The sequence below is a fragment of the Ursus arctos genome, unplaced genomic scaffold (assembly GCF_023065955.2).
Source record: "Ursus arctos isolate Adak ecotype North America unplaced genomic scaffold, UrsArc2.0 scaffold_24, whole genome shotgun sequence".
Classification (NCBI taxonomy): Eukaryota; Metazoa; Chordata; class Mammalia; order Carnivora; family Ursidae; genus Ursus; species Ursus arctos.
In genome coordinates this window covers 33,634,275-33,639,990 of record NW_026622919.1, presented here as the reverse complement: position 1 = coordinate 33,639,990, position 5,716 = coordinate 33,634,275, and the positions used below count along the sequence as shown (strand labels likewise).

The following is a 5,716-nucleotide window of genomic DNA, read 5'->3' as shown; positions in this document are numbered from 1 at the left end:
GTGAGTGGACGATGCAGAAATGCTCTCCCTCTACAGCTCTTTTTTTTTCTCCTTCCCTCCCTCTCTCCCTCCCTCGTTTTTCCACTCTTCCCTCTCCTTCTCTTCCTCTCTTTCTCTCGCTCTCCCCATTCCCAATGGGAGTGTTGTTTATAGAGCATTATAATTTATAACTGAAGAGAGTGGATTTAATTTCAGTGGAGAGGCTCGCCAGCAGGGCGCCAGCCTGCAATCATATGAATCAGCAAGCTGCAAACTCTATTGAATGGAAAGTATTATCGCTGGCCACAAACGGACACTGTTTCTCCTAAACAACTCCCTTGGTGCAGGAAGACCTTGTCTTCATTCATCTATTTTACATATCTACTTCTGTTTTAATTTTGCCATTTCCTAAAAGTGTTTTCTCTTTAGATTGCAACTTTTCTCTAACTACCTTATTTCCTGACCCCACATTGGAAACTGCTATTGTCTAATTCTGGCTGATGTGATATTTCTTCTATCTCCATCCTTAACCATGTATGGCTTTAGTTTTCCCTTTGCTTCTCCTTCCCGCAAGTCTTTTTTTTTTTTTTTTAATTTTATGGGAGCTGTTAAATATACAAACAAGGCTATGATGAACGATTAGCATTAATATTGTAAAATGCTAGCCAGTTTTAATCACCTAAAGTTTTATTTAATCATGGATATTTTGTTTATACTTGGATATTTTTTCTACATCCATGGAAAGATTTATTTTCCTGTCCTTCAAATCTAGGAGATGATTTCTTACTCTTTACATGACCCATCAAATCTCTTGTAATGTTAGTACTGTAGCGTATGCCAAGTTTTCAAGTGTTTCGGGCATTTTTTAGGAAGAGTGCTAGAATATGTGGTTGGTGTTTGTTTTAGTCCAACATCGGCTGCTTTCGTGTAGTTAGGCTAAATCTCTGAGTCATTTTAAAAACCAAGTTAGACATACAAGGCTGATACCTTTTTCAAAAGTATTTTACTGAGTTCATGTAGCTATCATAATTGGTAATGTCGAGTAGTGAATCTTTAACTGAGATTAGACAGATTGCATTAATATTGCATCAAATATCGGGCTGTCTTTATCTAGACTTTTGAATAATTTCCACACTCCTCTCCTAACAATGAAATTCAAGTTGCACAAATAGCCGGTTGACTGATAACTGTTATTTGCTTAAAGGGAGAGAGGGGGTAGTACGTGAGTCAGTAAGGACACTCCAGTAAAGGAATTCTATTTAGACATCAGTGGAATAGCCAGGCTAGTCTGACTACATTTGTTTAAAATAAGGGTCTTATATATTTGAAAGATACAAACAAATACAAAAGTTAGCAAATACCCAAAATGCTAAAAGCTCAGAAATTTGATATGAAGCTCACATGTTGTATTGTCAGAAATGTATTTATTTCCTTATGTATATTTAGGGAGAAATTATTTATATATCAGCTTGCATATTTTCTTGACACAATTTAATATCAACAAATCAAAATATATGTAACCATAATTTTTCTCATTTAAAGCACAAACTTTTGAATCCGTAAGTATTCATAAATCTTCTCCTTTAAAGCCTGAGGATAGAGTTACAGTCTTCACTGTCTCAGCTAGGAATTTTTTTTGTCTCTGATTACTCAATAAGAATTACACATAGGAACAGAAAATCAATATGTTTACTTCTGCTTATTTTCAAAATTGAATGTTGCTATGGTTTAATATCAGAGAAGGTATACCCAGGGTCAGCTTAAAGAGGTTTCATTTTGTTTACTTTTAAATTCCTTGTGGCGGGAGTTGTTTCTTCTAGCCACAATTAATTATCAACAAAAGTAAAATTTCCTATCACACCGTTTTTATTCCAAGAAGTAGTATGTGAAATGAGGAAGAAAATTGTGAGGTGGTTGCAGGTGAATGCATTTCTAAATCCTTTTATTCCTGACTTAACACCAGTTGGTAAGCCTGACTCATGGTATGTGGATTTTTATTGAATTAAGATTAGGAAAAGTACTTGCTGCTTGTAATGAATATCTTTACATAGAAATCTTGTGTATTTTTAACATCCTTGAGGACGCGGGAGGGCTATAGAGAAGCACATGCATTTCAGTAAGGTCGCAGTGACTGAACAACAGTGAAAAGGCCCTTGGCTTCACTGTTTCTTTTCAGAGGCAGGGAGAGGGAGGGCCTTTGTCTTTTCATTTGAGTGCTGTGGGCTTAGTTATTGTGTTTTGGGCGGGGGGGGGGATTTTTACCTAAAAGATGTCCCCCTCTTTACCTATAATGTAATGTAAGCTTAAAGACAGTCACAGGGTTTTTGTGCCTTGTTTTGATGAATTCCTGTTTTTAAAAAACTCTACCATGAGAACTCTCAAAACCAAGTCCTAGAACAGGTAAATTCTGTTTGCCTATTATATGGAAAGGATCCGTTTCTTTAAATTAGTCCCATAGTTAAATTAATTCCTTTGAGAATTTTCTGAAATTGAAGGAAAAGAGAAAATTCATAGTTATCTTTGAATTAAATAAAAATATATATTGAAATTAGTATCACCTATAAATACAATTGTCCAAAATCATTATAGCTACTAGATTAAAAAATATAAAGTAAGTGCAGGGAAGTATAGTTCACTAAAAAGTTGCTTTCTTGGTCAAAAGCAGGAGGGTTGGGTTGGGTTTTTGGTGTGTTGTTTATTTTCACAATTGTTGCGCTGTATTACAGTGACCCGACTTCTTAACATATCTGATTCCTTGATCAGAAAACCTTCATAAAATAGTCTGAGTGGATTTTTAAAATGTTTCTGGGTGACCTTGACGAAGTCCTACCCCGGTCCTATAGAAGATATGTTGCATTTACATAACAGCTATTGGCTTTCTTGACTGTTCGTATCCAGAGTTCCCAAGTGTTCTTTAATAAAATGCGTTTGGGCATGGAGGCCGACATGTATGTTTCCCTCCCTGTAACTCTGCTTCTGGGCCCTGTGCTTGGCCGACGAAGCAAAGCTTAGAAGTCAGCTGCATCTGTGTGAGCCAACTCTGCTTTGAGAGCAATTGAGTACACCATTTGTTTTCTTTTCTAAATATCACAAAAGTTTTACTTCCTATTCACGAGGGCTTTTTTTTTTTTTTTTTAATTGCCTTGGGCCAAGGTTTTACCAATTTTTCTAACATCTCTGCTTCCAAAATGTAAAAAAAAAAGGCCATGGCCTTATTACCAATTGTAGTGGCTAACGCTGTGGTCGTGCTAGTTGAAACTGTGACCTTGGCAGGGTGATGGGGAAAGGCCCTACTTGGTGGCTGCTTTCCTCACTTTTTGGAACTTTGGTGTGTTCCTGCAACTGATATAAATGCAGGGGTGCTCGGGGAGAGGCAGCCGGCTGGCAGCGACAGGCTAAAATAGTTCTGACCCACAGAAGTAACCAAATGCCCATATTTCTTCATTTAACATAATTAATACCTTGTATTTCCATTGACTTTGATAAAGTGGCCTTCCTCCTCCCACCCCATCCCCCTTCCCTCTGTCAACTTTAGGAAGACTGCAAGAGATCTATAGTTAAAATACTCTGCAGATGATGAAGGATAGCATGCCTTAAAAAAGCTAACATCAAAAGTCTCAATTAGGTTGCTGCCTAGCAGGAAGCTTATAACCACATTAAAATGGAAAAGTTATTTCATTTTTAGTATACTGTATTTCAGCAGCAAGGGTTGCAATCGAAGAGCAATATGAAACATTTTGGTTTGGCTGCCAAGTAAATCCACACTTGGTTATAAATGTGTAATTACAGGAAATATATGAAAAGTGTTAAACATCTCTTATCAAATATTGTTAAGGAGGAATTTGGTGCATTTGGAGTTTAGAAAAAGCCTGGGATGGATTTCGGTCATGTTACAAGGTCTACTTGTTATATTTAATTTAAAGCAGTTGTCCTGATTTCATTAGCACAGAGCGCACTGTTTTTCCATTTATTCGTTAAAGGCAGAGACAGTGGCACAGAATATGCCTATAGGTCTAGGCAGTATTTGATCGATCATGTGATTTTATCGGTGTCTTTTTTTTTTTTTACATTCTGTACCTCACGGTACACATTTCTGTATGAAAAGACAGACAATGCCTTTATTTTGAAGCACCTGAGCAATGGTTGAGCAAGCCGTCTGGAAAGGCGATGTCAGCTGAGGGCAAGGGTGGTTTGCTGGTTAAGGGTAGTCATCCACCCCTTCCCCCCAACACACACACCAGCCTCCGCAAATCCAGTTTCATGGTGCCTGAGTTGCTGTCTGGTTGGTTGAACTCATTCTCCTCAGCTGATATTTAACTAGTAGCTTGTGCTGGAGAAGTATCAGTACTGCCTTCCCTGGCCTTTATACACATGTTGCTAGACAAAGATGAACAGCACCGATCTGCTGTGATGGACAGAATTCAATTATATTACTCTCTCGGAGGGGAAGAAAAGCACATATTTGATGCCGTAACTAAATTGGATTCCTTCTAAGAAATCCTAAATCTGTGTATAAGAGATAAATGCAGAGCTGATTTATATTTACCTGCCGAATGTAGTTCTCGTTGCTGGAATATGTGGTTTAGTCTCTACGTGGATGGTTTTACTACCCCAAATAGTATGTGTGTATGTGTGTACATGTGTATGTGTGTATGTGTGTGTGTGTGTGTGTGTATGCTGGTCCCGTACGTCTTTTAAAAGTAAGAACTACACATCTGTTCTTGGAAATCTCCTTGCTCTGTAGACAGTGTCTGCAATGTGTGTGTGGAGCGCCATTCTTACAGGTGTGCGTGTGGTTCACGTCAGCAGGGGAGGCCCCAGGAAGATCGAGATTCTTAGTGGGATGGGGGTAGGTTAGGGAGAGAATCATTTCGTGAGAGAGGACTCACAGTGGAATTGCAGAGGTGCTTCTGACCCCTGGGTTTCTTTTTATTTCCAACAAATAGAGGTTTCATCTGCATTGGCCTCCCCAGAAAGGCTGTTAATACGGCTACGGAGGAAGGGCAGATACACACCCCATATTTCATGTGGAGAGGTCCCGACAGAATTCCTCACTATCTTTTTCTGTGCTACAGTCAGTTGTACAGCAGCTAAGACCAAGATGATCCCAGTAATAACCCTTATTGGTATGGTTCACTGATTTTTTTGGACTCTGCATTTATTTTAGCAGACTTCTCTAATAGCTTTTTGCAGTTTTCAGCTTTTTGTTGTTGAAAACAAAAATAATAAGTAAACCAGCTCAGGGATATATTTCTCTTTCTGAAACTGATTCCATGTCATAGTGCCCTCCTTGGGGAGGAGCTGATTCTCTGGCCAAGGCTGGAACCTGAGGAACCACTCCTGGTGGAATATGAGAAAGAACAGGGTATTGTTTACATTCTTAATGTTCCTGCCTTTTCTTATTATAGGAGACATTCAAGAGGACCATCATAGTGTTAGAATTTTTTCCTTAAAAAAACTACATACGTATCTTGTTCGAGTTTTGTACATAGTTCTGTAAGTTTAGTCTTACTTGGTGAAAGACCAGGGCAATGTTAATATTCATTTAATAAACGAGCCTCTATTTGTGTGATGTAATTGTGAATACCTAGAATGGATTTGCCAGAGTAGATGTTGTTCCCATCATAGGAGTAAAGCACTACAGCACACATGGTAGATATTCCTGAATAACACATTTCTTCTACACTTAACGTTAGGGGGTCAACTCTTAAGTATCAGGAAATAGAATAGTTTCTTT

At 38.3% G+C, this 5,716-nt stretch overlaps 1 protein-coding gene across 20 annotated transcripts in view; it reads left to right on the top strand.

Annotated features, from left to right (window-relative positions):
• The window catches only part of BCAS3 (BCAS3 microtubule associated cell migration factor), a 578,553-nt gene that overhangs the window by 384,461 nt on the left and 188,376 nt on the right, over nt 1-5,716 (top strand). The gene's annotated exons all lie outside the window — the stretch shown is intronic.